Source organism: Manis javanica, chromosome 8, assembly GCF_040802235.1.
Source record: "Manis javanica isolate MJ-LG chromosome 8, MJ_LKY, whole genome shotgun sequence".
Lineage (NCBI taxonomy): Eukaryota > Metazoa > Chordata > Mammalia > Pholidota > Manidae > Manis > Manis javanica.
This window is the reverse complement of record NC_133163.1, coordinates 67644014-67662294: the sequence shown is the minus strand read 5'-3', so window position 1 is coordinate 67662294 and position 18281 is coordinate 67644014. Positions and strand designations below refer to the sequence as shown.

Here is an 18281-nt window from a genome sequence, read left to right as displayed (position 1 = left end):
CTATTTGCAATTTTTTCATTTATACTAACACTGTCCAAAATGGGTAAATTGTCCTATTTTAAAGTTGGGTCACTTGCTAAAGAAGTCAAAAGTCTCAATGTAGGATTGACGGAAGCACATGAAATAAGGGATGAACTGATACCTGGTAAAGAGCTTGGTGAGCTAAGTCATTAAGTTACCTTACTTCAAAGACCCCTAGATATCTAGACTATCCTCAAAAAAAATTTCTTGGAATAAGAATTGTACAAAACACACATGGAATGTGAAGAAGTTTAGGTAAAAAAAATAGTGACATTAATTAAGCCCATCAGCTCAGACACTCATCCCTAGAATTAGAATTGTCTGAGCTCATTTTTTTAATGAATGCAAGAGTCTTTCATTAATGCTTCAGTAATCATCAAATATCCATTGTCTTTCAGGTTTTTAGGAACTAATTTCTAACATATTTTTTCATGAAACACTGTGCTTTTGAATTACAACAACAAGCAAAACTCATACATGTAAGCTGCTTCAGTGAAGGTTATTTCCAGGCTCTGGAATTGATCATCTGCTCTGGCTATAAAGGTGGTGACCCAATCAATGCCCTGATTTTGGTCACCATTTCACAAAAAGCCCATTTAGTTACTTGATTTAAAAAAAAAAATTCAAGTACAGAGTCTGAATAGTAAATATTTCTATTCAAAGTGTGAACACAAACATGTTTTCTTAACAGTTTATCCACTGGGAAATATTTTTAGAGATGGGTGATGCTGTTCTTGCTCTAAGTGCTCCTAGAGCAAAAATGTGTGTGATTTCTTTCAAAACGCAGGAAACAGCATTAACTGAAAAACCAGGTACCAAGAACCTAAAGAAATTAAACTGTGCTTCCAGTGTGATTTATTTCCTCTATTTCACCTTCCATGAGCTGTTCTGGCTTATGTTGAGTCCCTTGGGGCTCCTCCACTGTCTGTTGCTCTCCTTGTGTGTCATAACACAGATAAGCCCTGATCAATGTCCACATAAGCCCAGAGAAATTTTAATTAATAAAAAAAAAATCATTCAAATCTTGAAAATCAGGACTTCAAAATGCACAGAATATAATACCGAAAGAAGCATTATTTCCTTCTATGCTGGATTCTAGGTAAAGTAGATTACTGTGGCTTTGGTACTTTGCAACCTGGACAGTAAAAATGTCAGAAATCAAAACATCTACAAGTGTCCATTTAAAATGAAATTTTGGAAGAAAACTAGCCAGAGAAACAAAAAAGTGTAAAAACAGGGATCTATCATTTTATTAAGGAAACTATAAGGGAATCTAAAATCTTGGAAAATCTTTGATGAAACAAAGAAATGTACGTCATTAACTATAAATGCAAAACAAGATTTTCAATCTTTAAATATAATTTCCAAGATGACATGGTTAGGGCTTGGGAGACATGCCCAACTGGGCCTCACACACATCTGAGCAGACAAAACAGAGTGGAGACACACAGCAGCAAAGCGAATCATGATGGCCACCTTAGTAGTGATGGCTACACTTATTTAGTGATTGCCACATGTTCAGTACAGTGACTCTCCCAAGGAAATAATAACTAAAACATTTTTTCTTGCACTTTCAAAATATGTTTGGGTTAAGAGAATACAGGAATTTCAAATATTTTAATATTTTTTTTTCTTGTTATACCAAAAAGAACTGGCTCTGTGTGACTGATGTTAAATCCTCCCACGGAGCTCCAGGGTAGGGTGTGTTTTACATAGCAGCTGTCTTGCTCAAGGCCTGTCAGAAGCAGGTCCAGCACCAGACCCCAGATGCTTTTTTTTCCCAATGCCTTAATATTACATTTCAGGCCATAAGTGCCAGAAGCAATTGGCTTCTCAATTGCAGGAGAAAAACTTGGTTAAGAAAATCTGCAGGTACTGTTTCAGAACAGTAAAAGTGGGAGCACTAAACGTGGGTGTAATTTATCAAAGTACCTCAAGTGGGAGTCCACTAACTTATTTATCATTTCATTCTGCGTGGACAGTATTTTTAGCCACCCAGTATTGTAACATTAAACTTATTATCCTATTACTTACATAATACCAAACAGATGCCAAGTCAATGAAATGAGTTAAAATAAAAATCCATTATAATCCTCCCTGAACAGATAGTCAGACGGATTTAGAGAAAGGCAGGGCCATTTCAAGACCACTCTTTCCATTTAGAGCCTTACTATCACTGGTTTGTGGTACCAGCAAGGAAAAGAGCATTGTTTGAGAACACAAACAATTCTACATCTTTAAAACATGCAATTTTGCTTGTGGGTATCTAAAAGTTGAGCAAGGTTTAGGTCAGAAGTATGAACTCACTTGTCTTATATAGTGGACTTGATAATGGTCTTTACTGATCCCTTGTAATTTAATCAATTACTTTTGTAAAGATGTTGATTGATATATTCTACAAATTAATCCTTTTTTGCCTAAAAAATTAGAACTGGTATTCAGACAGTTCATACAGTATAGCTATGCCAGTTGTTCATCACTAGTATCCATTAATCAGAACTAGTGTCTGAGCTGATCAGCTGGTGAATACTTTGAATACCATCCTTACATGCCTAAAGTGAATATCCATGTTCATTTTCTCTATTATTTGTGTTCATTGTTGGACCACATAGATATGACAGGAAAGCCAAACTTACCTTTGACTACCTGGATTTTAATCCCAGCTCCATCTCTTAATTAGTTGTGTGGCTCATTTCTGCAGATCAGTATCCTCATCTGAAAAATAGAGGCAATAATATATATTATTTTCTATAATACATATTATAGGTCAACTGAGAAGATTAAATTAATTCTTGGAGAGTGCTTTGATCAGTGCCAGCTCATGGTAAAGTCCTTAGTTATTGGCAGCTATTGTTATTAGGCTTTTAAAGGCCAAACCTCCAGCTGCCCATACTACTCCCCACACTTTCAACATTCCCCTGCTAATAAAAATAAGGGAAGGGAGGATGTAAGGCTAACCTTATGAAAATCACTGCAGTTTATGTGACACAGAAAGAAGGGCAGCAAAATTTAATTTCAAGACAGCCCCTTTGGGCTCAGAACAGACTTCTTGTTGAGACACCCCCTGCCTGGAAGTAAGGTACAGTTATCAGCTGAGTTCAAATGTGATACATAATGTGTTTTCAAATTATTTCATTCCTAGAGCATTTGTTTGTATTTTGTGAGAAAATCTAGTCTTATCATTTATTGATTCAGTCTTTATATAACATAAGTCTTTGTCAAAATTTGTGAGCTAGTTCTTTCCTTACCGTGATATATGTTCATCTGGGCTAAATGATAGATTTATTGGATGCTCACGAAGTATCTGGCACTATTCTAGTTCTTGATGTATATCAATTCACTTAATTCTCCCAACAAACTAATGAGGTATAGGTATAATTATTATTCTCATCTTACAGAAAACTACACTAAGCCACTGAAAGGTTTTTTTAATTACCATAGATTATATACCTAGCTGTGTGGAAGTAGGAGTCAACATAAGCCATCTGGCTTTAGAGCTCTTACATTAATGACTGTATTATACAGCTTCTCTTTCAGATACAACACATGTATAACTACAAAATATCTGTTACAGGCCAAAGTATTACTTCTCTGATAATCAGCTTTGAATTAACAATTAGGCCCAATTATACACATACTATTTATGGTTCCTGCATACAATGTTCCAAACAAGTATTATGAATTGAATTTAATACAAGAGTCCTTGAAATGAATTTTGAAATGAGAAAGTTGACAAAGTAAATTTAAGAGATAACACAGTCAAAAAGGAATGGCTATTGCTCAAGCAAGGCGTGTTTTCTTGGTTTAACGGTGTCCAAGAAAGGCATTACATTGTATTGGGATCCACCTATTTTAGATAGTTCTCTACTATGATACCTTATGGTTTTATTTTTGAAATAATATTGGCTTAGGTTAGAAGAAACGATCTATGATCGTCACAGAAAAATAGGAAAAACAGAAAAGCAAAAAGGAGAAACTAAAAGTCACCCATTATTCTGCCTCCCTAAAGTAGTCACTCTTATTAATTTACTTGAGTTCTTTCAACATATAATTTTCTAGGGAACAATAATATTATTTCATTGAGTATTGGTATTATTAATTATATGTAATAATATTATTTCAAATTATTGATAATCTTATGATGTTATAATTACAGCTGAGAAGACCTGAATTCACAGTAATAAATTAACCATGTAATGTATAAGAAACAATGTAACCATAGATACACACATGTAACAAAATATAAATAATATATAGGCATAATGAAGAATATAGACTTTAAAATCATAGGTTCAAAGAGCTGGCTATACTCTTTGCCAAATTGTGGAACTTCAGTTAAGATATATAAGCTCTCTCTGCCTCAGATTCCTTGTCTGTAAGACAAGAATAATCATCTGTGTTGGCCTTTGGGGGGCATTACAAGAAGAAATGTATGAAAAACCCTTAGAGCCATTCCTGGCACATAAGAGGCACTTAATAAAGTTTATCTTCCCTTTTCTCCCTCTCTGTGCTATTGGGCTAGGAGCACACTCATGTCTCCAGAAGTAGGTGACATTTACTTCCTTACTTAGCTAATAATAATGAGTCCAATGAAAACTGAACTCAAGCATGAGTGGTCTCTATTAAAGATTTATCTATGCTAACTTTGTTTCATTCCACAGTCATTTACAATACCCAAGTTTCATGATATGAGAGTATGGATTTAACCTGAACAATTCACAAGTATATAACTGACAACTTTGGCTTCAATTACAATTTCTAATCTAAGCCTTCTGTCTAAAATCCAGCAGCAGTCCACTGTTAGCTGAGCATGTCAGCTGGCTAGAATGGAGAAATGAGGTAATTAGGGAAAACAGGGTTTTTTTCTTCAAAATCTCAGGTGATCTGCAACTCATTTTCAGACAGGATTAATTTGGGTCCTAGGCCATATGTTGGACAGCCATAGTCTTAAAAAAATCTTTGTTGAGAATGACTAGTTAGTATCTATCATGGCCCTGCTTTAAGGATAGTCTTCAATGCCCTCTTAGTTCTGTGATGTCCTGAGACCTCCTTTTCTGTTCCATAATGGTTGGTGTTAAATCAGTTTTTGTATCAGAGCTGACTTCCTGATTATGGAGTTCAGGCTCTCTGCCTGAAATTACTCAAACTTGGCATTAGGGTTTTCTATACCTGCACAGATGTGGTCAGCCACATTTCTACTGTTCTAACAATTTCTGCTCCTATTTTCTACTACACAAATTCCTGTGACAGGAAATTCTGGAGGCATGACACTTTGAATATAAACTTACCTTGTTAATTTTATACACAAAATCACTCCTTTTGCCAGCAAATGGTAACTATAGATGACTCTATGAGAAAAATGTATTATTTCCCTGTCTTTAAATGAGGAAAGGAGTATCAAAGCTGTTTCCTGGAATTTTTTTTTTTCTGTTACTCTAAAAGTTGCTTCTAGAATTATTTCTTTTTTGCTCCTATCAAATATCTCCCTGCCCCAAGTCCAGCAGCTGGGGTTAAATCTTGTCCTTTTGCTGCCTTATATGAATTTTCTGTTTAATATGTATATGTGCACATATACTGACATATATAAAACATATATGTACACATATACACATTTTATATATACATATATGTATAATCACTAAATTTTTCCCTAAGAAACAGTGACACTTGCAGGAATTCAACTTAAATGGTGGCAAAATTGGTTTTCTAATTAAATCATTGAATGTTGTTTTTCTCAGCAGCTCTGCTCTCACAGGAGTCTCTTTCTCTCCTGAATCCCACGCACCATCCATAGTTTGTTCCCTTCCTTCCCACTGTGCCATCCTTTATAAACCAGAGCAGTCAAATCAACCCTTGGAGTGTTCTTAAAAGCACCATATGCCCAACAGAAGAGCACTTGAATTACTCTGTATACCAGAACCTGCTGTACATCACAGTAGATTATTAACAGAGACCAAAAACTAGGACATGATGTGATCTTATAACCTACCAGAAGCTATCACCTGGCAGCACTCCTCGGTCCATTTACTGTATCTCCCAGAATCTCACTTCTACCAACTGAATTAGTCAGGCACTTACACTTGGATACAAATGACTCGGACCTAAAGCTTAGCCATCCTGTTTCTTTCTTTACAGGCACTATGTTTCTTGCTTTTGTTTTTGTTTTTGTTTTAAGTTTTAAAGAGGGAGTAATTTTGAATAAGCTATCAAGGAAGGAAAGAAAGAAAGAAAGAAAAGAAACAAACTTTTCTAAATAACTTACTTGAGTGGCTTTCTTTGTGGAGTTTCCCCACAAAGAGGTAGTGACAGAGTAAAGAGATGAGGAACTTTACAAATTTTTTAATACATAAGTACTCCAGACAGATTTTTCCCAATTCTGTTATTAACCTTTTATATTTGAGGCCACGCCTGCCTTGTATAAAATTCTAATTGCTTCTGTTTTCTTTTCTAACTTCCTCTGGCTTAAAAATTGTATCTTTATGGGGTGGGGGGACTGCTCCTGGGAAGAGTGGGAGCTGATAGCCTAAACAAGGCTGTATTTAACTCTAACAACAAATAATTTAGGGTCAGAAATGCTGGGTAGCCTCCCTTCACTCTTATTGCTTCCAAAAGGAAGTCACTTTGAAAGGATATAGGAATGAAGCCACATATCAATGTGCTTGCCATATATATTAGGCAAAGTATATGGTAAGTGAGATATGATGGTGGAACCTACTGAAATGCAGTTCCATCTTGTGAGATGTGGAAGGTGAAAAAACTACAGAAGCAGCTCTACATGGTGACACTAAAGGGAGAAAGCAGCATTGGGATGGTCACTTGGATCAGCCTTGAAAGAAATGGCTGTATATGGACATAACCATGGGGGTAAACTTACTACAGCGACAGTTACAAAAGAAAATAATAACATCATGGTCATGCCCTTTACACACATACGTTTTTCCTAGAAAAAAAGATACTTCCATAGGAATGAATAGTTGATATGAAGTGGTTACTAAATTGTGGTATCTAAACAGACTTTACACTTTAAGACAGGTAAAAACATACACATCAAAGCTGCAACAGTCATACAATTATCCCTCTGCCAGTTAAAAAAAATTGCAAAGATGAAACTAAATTCTTCACACTTAGCATATCAAATTATATCCTACAGGAATTTGTTTTCAGGTATTTCATATTTGCTAGATACATTAAAGACTTAGTTATAATTTATTTTTACTAACATTCTTCTAAGAAGAAGAAGATTAATATTTCTTATTGTAGTAGATAACAATTTTAAGAGTTAAAGGTTTGGGTGCAAGTTCCACTCTGCTCCATGACTGTCATTTAATCATGCTGATCTTGCCACATGTGTATATAAGGATGCCTTGAGAATCACGTATTCTGTGGTGTACCATATAAATGAAAAGATGTTACTACATAAAGCTTTGGATATTTAAGAAAAGTTAGGTAACTTACTATACTGCCATAATGGGTGGATTATAGTCAAATACTATTAATGCTTGGACTTTCTGGCTTCCCACTGATACAAATTTTTTCTTAAGAGGATATGGATGTGGCTGTCAACTTCTTATTTAGAGCACATTTTATGTCTAGATATATAATTCTTGCATAATATATTCATATGTATTTTATTTTCACTCTGTATGAAGTAGCATTAATTGAATATTAGCATAGTAAGCTGCCACATGAAATATACAGAACTAGTCCCTATTAATTCACATAAGAAACAGAGATAAAGAGTACCCACTTTCTGGCGAGAGGTAAAAGCAAGATTGGCAGATGCAAAGCTTTAAGTAATTCAACAGCATGAAGTTGCTCAAAAACTAAAATTAAGTTCCTAAGAAAAATGAATTGCTAAGGAGAAAGGAGAAAATAAAGGAAAGAAGCTAGAATTATCATTACCTGTAAAGTTAGGGATCAAATCCCCTAGATAGAGTATTGGCATATCTTCTAAGAAAAGCCAGTTCCTTTGGAATTTTCCTGTTACTCTGCATAAAAGTTCTGCATCTCCCTACAGTGAGGGAAAGAGAGAACAGGTTTCACCAGGGATATGCCTTCAGTATAGATTCTGACTTCGTATGCCCTTCTGGACTGAATACTACATCTCTCAGGCTTCCTTGAAGCCAGAATTCTGGATGCAAATTAGGTTTCCCCCAGTTAAGACCTGAAAGATTGCAAGCAAGGGCATGGTAGCAGGTTTTCCGCTTCATGTCCAGTTTCTGGTTCCCAGCTTTGTAGGTTTCAAGAAGCAGTTTCATTAGTGGTAGATGCAATCATATTCTATGTTCCCTGTCCAATTAACAGCTTCTTGGGTGTGGACAGGGGTGGTGGTGGTGGCTTCCAGATCCCAGCTTTCTGGTTCCTGGATTACAGCTACAGCAATGTGTTCTGTAACTACAGAATTTCATTTCCAGCTTCCTCCTTTCTTCCATTCCAGATTGCAGCAGCATTAACAGGGGGCTCAGAACTGTAGTGATCTGGGAGTCATTCCTGGAGGTCAGGCCTTAAGCCTACTCCTCCAGTCTTTTGGAAATTTTGCAAGCACCAATTCCCTGTATTACATCCCTTTCTGCTGGAAATACCTAAAGCAGGTTCTGTTTATGAATTGAACACTGATGATGAAGGCTTCAACTCAAATGCCTATTTCAATTAATTCGTAATGGCTGTCTACGGCAATGTGTTTACAAGAACTTTGAAACTGAGATGCAAACTCTGTAGGAAGGTTTTTTATATCTGGCAAGGGAGCATTACATATTCATGACCTTAATATACATCAACACCCTTAAAATTGTTGTGTGAGTGGGAAAGTACATATATATATGAATAAATATAAAATTCGGAAAGATAGGTAAAATTCAAATTTTCATTATTATTCAAATAGAGATATAGTGGAAATGAACTAGGCATACCCAATTAAGCAAAGATTGCATAAAGGGAAATGTTAGATTTATTCACAGGAATGCTAATTGAACCATACAAGAGTTACAATTTATTATACTCAAAATAGCAAAAGTTACTTTGATACAGTCCTACTAGTCTATATCCAATTTTCAAGGATACAAAAGTCTGGCCATTTTGTTCTCTTGCTGAATTGCTCACTGCTGGAAATGATTTTAAAGGATTAATTTTAAAGAAACTTTAAATTGAAAATCAAACTATTAGAAAAGAATATAACAACAAAAAATTCTCTGTTCCTACTACTTTGCAACTATCTACCTTGGTAAGGTAGGTTGGTGAAAGTTTTTTCCCCCATTCTGAAAAGCAATCACTTTTTTTTCCTGAGTGTTAATACTTCAGTCATTTAAGCTTCCTAATTTGATGCTTTTTGGTTAAGAATGAAACCTTAAGTGAGGAAAGGAAATGCTGAGAGGAAATTACTTGAACAGAACTTAATAGTTTTCTGATAGGAAGCTGTGATCACATTTTTTTCACAGTATGAGTCAGTCATATAAATGTTTGGTTTACTTAGTTTCTTAATTTGATACCAGACTAAACTGGGCAAAACCTGTCGGCAAAATGTTATTTTTCATGAGTTAAACTATATTGATTTCATTATTAATGCAGTCTCTCATATTTGTAAGTGAAACTGTTTTAAGTGGGCTTTTGGTCAACATAAAGCTCATTTTTAGAAGTGTATTTTCGAATGAGTTACTGGCCTTTGCTGTAATTTCAATAACCTTGCCTCCTACATAGGGATTTGAAGATCATGGTTATAGTTACTATTAGTGTCAACACAATGTAAGTAGGGCTCATTAGAAAACTCGCTGGGGATTTCTAAAGTGATTACAGTCTCTTTGTAATCCACAAAAAGAAACTCTTCAAAAGATAATTATTCAATGAGATGAGATGGGAACCATCTGGCTTACTTGTAAATCATATCCTTATTTTTTGTGGTATGCCATTGCAATTGTGTCCTATTAGCACCAGAGAATGGAACTCAGGAGGGTTGGTTTTTATCATTTTTTCTTACAAAAATGGAAAAGGGGTTGAACATCAGCTTATTAGAGTAGCTCTGGCAAAGGTCCCATCAAACTCAATTCCCTAAACCACCTTTCCTCATGCAGTCAGGTATGTTCCCTAGCAGCTTCATGTTATGAGCAAATACCGATACTAATTTTTTCTTTTGCATTTTATACCAGTATTTTTCATTTTTATAGTACCCACACATTATTCTCCCCAAGCATACAGAATAGATATTATCAGGTTTCGTACCTGGGAGGCTCCCTGACCAAAATTACCTCCTAATTCAAGTGCCATTGTAATAGAAATTCTATTAACAAAACAAACAAATTTAGCTCATGACAACAAATGCCAACCTATATTGCCCTCCTCAGCTTCTTATTTTTTCAAGAAACTAAGAAATCTAGAGGTTCGGGATCTGTCCTTGGGTTATGGCGTCCTATTATTACACATAAAAACTCTTGGAAGGGGGCATACACTGAGTTCCTACAACCCAGAAGGAATTGGTTTGGGAAATCTCCTTCCAGGTGGGCACAGGACAGCATAGGGTTTGGGATCTCTTGGGTCTCAAGGCCCTGGAAAGAAGATGATGCTTTATCTAAGTCACAGACTTGATTCCTTGCCCCTAAACCAACCTTTACCTCAGAGAAGTGAATTTATTTTTTCAAATACAAATCCATTTCATCTTCCAAGGGATCATTTCCAATGGAATTCAGTTCCCTGATTCTCTGCCCTATCTACCTTAAAGAGGTATGGTAGGCAGAATAAGGGCCCCCAAAGATGTCCACATGCTAAGCCCCAGAATCTGTGAATGTGTTACATTATAGGCCAAAGAGACTTTGTAGGGTATGTCCTCTGACAAGGGGAGATTATCCTGGGACCAATCTAATCTTAAATCTGAAAGTGGAGATCCCTTCCAAGTGATGGTCATAAAGAGACATGACAATGAAACAGAGAGGACTCGACCTACCACTGCTGGCTTTGAAGGTGGTGCAAGGGGGCCATGAGCCAAGGAATTCAGGTGGCCTCTGGGAGCTGAGAAAGGCACGAAAACAAATTCTCCCTTAGAACCTTCAGAAAGGAACCCAGTCCTATTGACAGCTTGATTTTAGCCCAGTGAGATCTGTGTCAGATTTCTGATCCACAGAACTTCAAGATTAAAAATGTATACTGTTTTAAGCTACTGAAGTGGTGGGCATTTGTTCTAGTGGCAGTAAAAAACCAATACAGAAGTGTAAGAAGCCTAAGCAGAGAGTCCATCATAGTGCCTTGGCCCTATGCAATTATTAGTTGCCTCCCACAATTTATCTACAAAATTCAAATTCATTTATTCACCAAGAAGAGGAAAGAAAAAAAGCACATTCTATGTGCCAGACAGCATTCTAGCAACACAGAGAGTTTACAGCATAATCAAAGAAGCAAAACTGTTTTATATACTGGGGTACATTTTTCACTTTCTACACACACTACACTCAAACAGGAATTTGTTTTTTTCAACTATTATGCCATAGGCTCCCACACATTCACGCTTATACACATCAGCAAGACTACCAACACCTGCACATCTCCTAGTCTTTGACCTGCTTGCTTAGGGTGAGTTTGTTTCCATAGACTTCTAAATGGAGAATAGTATTTGTTTTGTTTTGCATTTGGGAAGCAGATGAAAACTGAATGTTACTGATAGCTTTGTTCTTAGTGTGCCTATCTCTGATCAAACAACCATACAAAATACAAAATCCCAGCCAAAATACCTCTATGACCTCATAAAGGCTACAAAAGAGAGGATCAAATCAATCTCTAGCAGGTTAGTTGGGAGACAGGGAGAAGAGGGGGAAAGAATGGCATTGCTGCTATGCCCCTTAAAGGTTTCATAGATGGAATTACTGATTTAGACATCTATTTTGGAAAAGAGCAAGCTACAGAAGAGTCTATTTAGACCATCAGAGCCTCCAGGCCTTACTGTCCCCACTCCACCTAAATACTTCCTAATTTATATAATAAACTCAAGGTGCTCAGACCCACAACAGAGGTGACACAGTTCTCTGACCAGTCCTTGGGACAAAATACTTCTGCATGCAAGGAACTAAGTAGTCCTTCATTGACTTGCTCATGCTGGATGTTGTTGCAGGGTCTTCTGCCTCAGACTGACTCCTTCTGGTAGGACTAAGACAATTCTGCTTCTAGAAATCAAAATTAAAATCCGCTTTCCAGATGGGGAATTCCACCCCAAAAATGAGCAGCTGAGAGCTAGTACCCACTGACGGAGCACTCAGAGAAACACAGTCTCACCTTGTGATGATCTTTATGGTTTTACTCTGCTTCCAAAAGTCCTTTTCTGCTGTATGTGAATCCCAGTGCATATGGGGAAGACCTAGTAGAGAGGTACAGGCTTTTATTAGCACACGGTCCTTGGTTAGGTAGGTTAGGGTTACAATAGGGGATTTGTCAGTCTCACAAAGTGATGTTTGCCCCATAATTGCAGCATCCCGCTGTCCAGGAAAATCAAGCCTCACTGTCAGAGAAGGAACTAATCACTTCACTTTAGAATGATTCTGGGAGTTTGTTAAGACTGGTAGAGTTTTCCTTGTTGCTTCTCTTTCTTCTCTGTGCATAAATATCTCTGATTTTTTTTAATGTTTATATTGATGTGCAGACATTGGTACAAAAACAGGATAACAGTGTACAATTTGGGCTTCTGGCTTCCCACATCTCCCCATCTCCTTAAGCAGCTGGCATAGCTGGAGGACTATTTATTCTATGGCTTATTCCCTCCTACCTTTGATGTCCTAGAATGTCAAAGGTTGTAAATTTAATATTGATTTTATAAAGTAGTTTTACTCTAACATGTCAGTTATGATTAGCTTCAACCTTGAAGAAGCTCAGCCACTGATCTGGATTTGCACGCAATGTGGCTCCCCAGCTCTCAGACTCCCTCAGTGAATGCTTTATTTATTAGACTGGCAATCATTTCTAAAGGCCAGACAGCTCCCAGCCCGCAGCTCTCTCTCTGCTCTGAGCCTCCCACACCTGGGCCTTTACATTAAGCTTGAATATCTAAGTAGATCAGAGACGTATCATTTCCTGGCATGTCAACAGACAGAAGAGTTTATAGATCACATTATACCCCAGTGGCTATAACCAAAGAGAGAGGAATGAGAAGTCTTACTTGGGTTTCCACCACTCCCTTTCTTCAGTTCCCCAGTTCTTCTACCCTCAGGGTGGGGGCTATTGTTATAATAACAGTGATAAAAGCTGACATTTATTGAACTTACTATATGGTGATCACTTAATAAGCATCAGGCACTGTACTGAGGCTTTTCCACGTGTCACCTCATTTAATCGTCATCAGTCCTGTGAAGTGTTATTATTACCCTTATTATTATTATTTACTAGTACTCTTACTGCCTTTTTACAGGTGAAGGAACCAAGGAATGAACAGGATTTACACACTGTTGCAACTTTTGAGGCTGCATTTCAACCCAGGCAGTCTGATTCCCCACCCCAATCCCAAAGCCTACATGATTATTCCCAATGCCATAATAAGTGCTTTATCAGAAAACTGGGACAAGACATTTTTGTGCCAATCATGCTGAAGTGAAACCTTTGCTTTAAGTTAACATTCTCTGGTCTTATTTCTTGATACAAACTGACCTTGAAGCAAAATAGAAATCATCTGCAAATTTTATTTTTTTATTAAGAAGAGATAGGCAACTGGTACATTTATCCTGCCCCACTCGTCTTCTCTGCTCACACCATGGAACAATTCCTACCTGGAAGATGAAGCTCAGGATGCTCACTGCTTTGAAGTAGGAAGCTCTTTCTAAAACTATGTGGCTAAGTCCCTGCTCACTAACCGCTCACTGGAAGTGCTACAGAGGCCACATGGCCTTCCAAGAATGGATCAAAGCCTTCTCACCTTGGGAAATCTCAGCTCACTGTAATTTAACACTGCAGAGGTTAATTCACCAGGAGGCTGACAGAGGGCACTTTATCTCCCAAGTTAAATATACTCCTTGAGTTTACCTGTGTGCTGAAGTCATCGATAGATTCCTCCCTCCAGCTTAGGCAGAAGTCTAGACCAGGAGTCTGTCTGGGACTTCTCCTTCAATATTTTCCTTCTTCCCTCTTCATAGACTTTAACAGTTAGGGAAAGGATATATTAAGACAAATTAAAGATAGTGCCAAATTCTCTGAAGTGCCTCCCATCAAGAGGTGAGATCTCTAGCACATCCCCTTGATTCTGGGTAGGCTGTGACTGCTCTGACCAATAGAATATAGTGGAGGTAATGCTCAACCCATTTCTGGGTCCAGACCTTAAGATACTGGTAGCATACACCTCTATTTACTTGCCATGAATAAGAAGTCCAGTTATTCTGATGGAGAAACCACATGGAAAGGCCCTGTGACACATGCAGAGGCCCAGCTGAGCCTGCCAAAGGACCAACGATGTGAGTATAGCTGTCTTGAACCCTTAAGATGATCCCAGACACCAGATGAATATTACCAAGAGATATAAATCAAAGCACACAGAACACAAGAAGTTTCTGAATTCCTAACCCACAAGATTATAAGATATAATAAAATGGTGGCTGTTTTGCACTAGCAGGTTATGCATCAACAGATAACAGGTACAGGAACATAGCTGCCTGGGATGGATCACTTCAGCTTTTAAGGTTCCTGGACTTTGGACCTGTACTCACAGATGGAAGGCTGCTCTGTCTAGCCCAACTCAATGCATCAAGCATAGGGAAGAGCATGCTGCCTTCTCTAAAGTAACTTAATTTGTGACTTGAGACCACTGCTGCAAGACAATCACTGGTGTGCTGTCCTATGGAATAAGTCGTCCTGATTACACATTGTTAACAACGTATTAATGCTTTAGATTTTAGTGCCTCAGAATTCATGGACCACTTGGAACCCAGACCTAAGCTATGCACACTGAGCCCATGCTTTGTTTTTCCCTTTAATTTCCTTAGCTGCCATATTATTTTCAACAGTCAGAAGGTAAATCTCTTCACTTCAGAAGCATATAGAAAGCCCTGCTCCCAGGTGATAAGGAAATGCATTCTTTGTTGTCAGGCCTAAGAATTATGGTAAAAGACATAAAGGTAGGCTCTTTTAGTTAACACTTTCCAAATGTAATTTCATTCTTCTATTTAATTATATGTGTTTCAAAGTATACTCTAGTTTAAATGACTGTGAGAAGACGGCATATTTTGGAAACACAATGCACTTTTTTGAGTATCCACAGTTTATTTATCAAACTATAATAAACTTTCATGGAAATGAGAGAAATAAGAAACAACCCAGGAGAGAAATAAGAAAGACTTGACAAGCAGTCAATTTGGTTTTATCCTCAAACTACAGTGGCCCACAGTCTTTTCTGAAGTGAAGCAATTTACTATGGATGTGCTCATTTTCTAAAGTTCTCAGTGTTGGTTTGTTTGTTGTCCAATGGAAACAAATACAAAGCTGGAGGGAAAACTCCTTTCAAGAGAAATCCCATCCTAGAAGTCTACAGACATGTGTGCCAGCCCTTGATTTCCTACATGCAGGTTATCATCTCTAGAATATTAAAGAAGAGACATTGATGAGCCTTTTACTCCAAACTTACCCTGACGATCACAAATCACAAAGTCAGAGATCTTCGCCGTTATCAGGAGTTGCTGCAATTGTGAAATGAGATTGATAATATCCAACCCATAACATTTTGTTTTAGGGATTAGATTTTGGAAGGAAGAAGAGGAGTTAACCAAAAGACAAGGAAGGGAGAAGAACCATGAAAAGGTAATACCACATCAAAGGCAGGGGATAAGATAACATTTTATCTGGGTGGTAGGATTTGGGATGCTTTCTGCATTCTTTGTACTTTTACATGGCTTAATATTTTGTCACAATATTTATCACCTACTTTAAAATAAAAGACAAACTAAAAAGTCAAGAAGAGAAAGTATTTCAAGGAAGAAGTAGTCAAGAGGTTTTAAAGCTTCCCAGAGATCTAAGAAGGCAATGATTTGTCAAAAGACATGTGCCCCCTCACCCATCCCAAACCTTTTTATGACGCATTGCTCAGTGGAGAGGAAACTACCCAAGGGCTAAACAAAAGAATAGACGGAAATACTGGTTTCCGAGTCCCCCTTTAATGATTAATTGTTGTACCTTAAACATATGGAGCTTCCCAATTTTCCCCATTTTAAACATATCTCATATGCGGGAAGCTTGGCCACTGCTGGAATATTCTGGATTCAGCACTGAAGCAGTTTGGATAGTGATGCAGATTCCTTTAAATGTAACATTCCTTTAAATGTAATGTTTTCAAGACTTTCCATGACACAGTGAATGAAATCTTCAAATTAAAACTATACGATGTTTTCATGGTCAGTGAATGCTATTCAGTAGTTAAAATTCATTTCATTATGTCATAACACAAACACCTAAATGTACTAAATGTAGGATATCTTCATCTTATTTCACTTTATAAAATATTTAGTATTTCATTCCTATTAAAAAATTTGCTTCTGAACTTAAGATGAACAATTTTACATATTCTGCTTTAAAATGTGCAGTAAGTTTTACAAAATTCTTTTTGGTTGTATGTAAGAGAAAAAAATTTAAGGTTACTAGTTTCATAGAAGACACATAGGTTTGGGAGGCAACAAGTCCTAGATTTAAATGCCAGATTTGCCATGTATTGGGTGTTTGACTTAGTGGAAATTACTTCCATAGGTTTCCTTTAAAAGCTTAGACAGAATATCCTCGAAGCGGCAGGCACTGTGCTACCCACTGGGAATAGAAAGAGAACACGGGACAAATGGCCTCTCCCTCACAATCTCTGTGGGTCTCTGGAACCCCGTCGTAAAATACCTACCTCATGTGACTTGCAAAGACGGGGATTTGCTGCATAGAGCACCCGCTACAAAGATGTTGCGTAGTAAGACAAGATACATTATTGTTACTGCCAGAGCAAAAGGGAAGAGTTTGTCCTTTGCGTGAAAGCCGTGGACCCCCTACATGGGGTAAGCCAAGGGAAAGCTGGCGTGACTTGCTGTACGGAAGGCCCCACTCGCTCTCAGGCCACCTTCTACTCCAGTTACCGCGCGGGCAGCAGCCCAGGCCCGGAGGCGCAGGACCCCGCCTGCGGCCAGCCCCGCCCCGGCTTCCGGTAGGCCCAGGGTGCTTCGCGCCACCTGCGCCTGCGCAACCCGCAAACACCTGGGCGGTTTGCCTGCGGAGCGGATCCTGAACCGGTGCGGTGTGGTGCTCAAAGTGAACGACAGAGGTTTAAGGCTCGCTCGGTAAGGCCCCGCAAACAGAGAGAACCTACCGTGGCACCGCAGGTTTCAACTCGCAGAAACACCTTTGCACTGACTTTCCTGCCTTCTCTGTTTCACTCCCCTCAGTCTTTCACACCTGATCCCTGGATCACTTCCCTAATGAAATACGTGCGCGCAAGCCCGCATCTCAGGGCAGGAAAACCAAGCTACAACCCTATTTGTAGAAGTAAAGTATTAACTGGGCAGAATTTTGTTATTGGAAGAGCAGATAAAATTAGCCGTATAATGCAACCATTAAAAAGTGAGGTAAATCAATCCCTTTGCTGTCTGAAATTTCTAAGACATTGTTCAGCAAGAAGAGCAACATAGGAGCAAGTATATAATGTCCCATTTTTGTAAAAAAAAAAAAAAAAAGCCTCCCAGAACAGCCCTACATCCCTATATAAATATTTTTATTTGTAAATATATTGATAAGCATTTATTTTTAAATTAGATATATACACTCAAAATAGTTTACATGCTAGTTTGTTAAATGTGTTTGGGAGAGTGGGATAGATGGGAGGAGGTTAGTAAAACAAACAGAGATCCTTGTTTAAAAACTGTATGTATGATATTCCATTCAGGTAAAATTGTACAAATATGACTACATGCCTAGAATAGATGAAAGCATAGTCACTAATGTACTTATGGTAATCATCTCTGGAATGTGGGTTTTCAGGTAGGTTTTTGCTTTTTTCTTCACACTTCCCTTCTTTTAAATTTTACAGTAATCATAGATTAATCATATAAAGAAGAACATTAAAAGAATAAATATCAAAACAAAGCAAAATAAAAAATGAAGAACCAGTTTGGCATAATAGTTTATAGAGTACAAACTCTAGAGCCAGACAACTACATTCAGATCTGTGCCCTGTCGCTTACAGTTGTGTGATCTTGACAGGTTATTTCATTTCTTTGGACTTCAGTTTCCCCATCTGTAAAATGGAGATAATACAGTACCTAATTCATTAGGCTACTAAGAAAATT

The 18281-nt window shown here is 37.7% G+C and overlaps 1 long non-coding RNA gene across 2 annotated transcripts in view; it reads right to left on the bottom strand.

Annotated features, from left to right (window-relative positions):
• LOC108405330 (uncharacterized) overlaps positions 1–17122 on the bottom strand; it is a 165986-nt gene extending 148864 nt beyond the window's left edge. Inside the window, exons 1-4 of one of the 2 annotated variants that reach the window (XR_012120883.1) lie at positions 16850–17122; positions 15596–15647; positions 12271–12352; positions 2658–2736 (exon numbers count right to left, since the gene is read on the bottom strand). This is a non-coding gene — a long non-coding RNA (uncharacterized lncRNA). The remainder of the gene's footprint in view (positions 1–2657; positions 2737–12270; positions 12353–15595; positions 15648–16849) is intronic. The other variant, XR_012120884.1, reaches the window with a different exon arrangement.
• Between the last annotated feature and the right edge of the window lie 1159 nt (positions 17123–18281).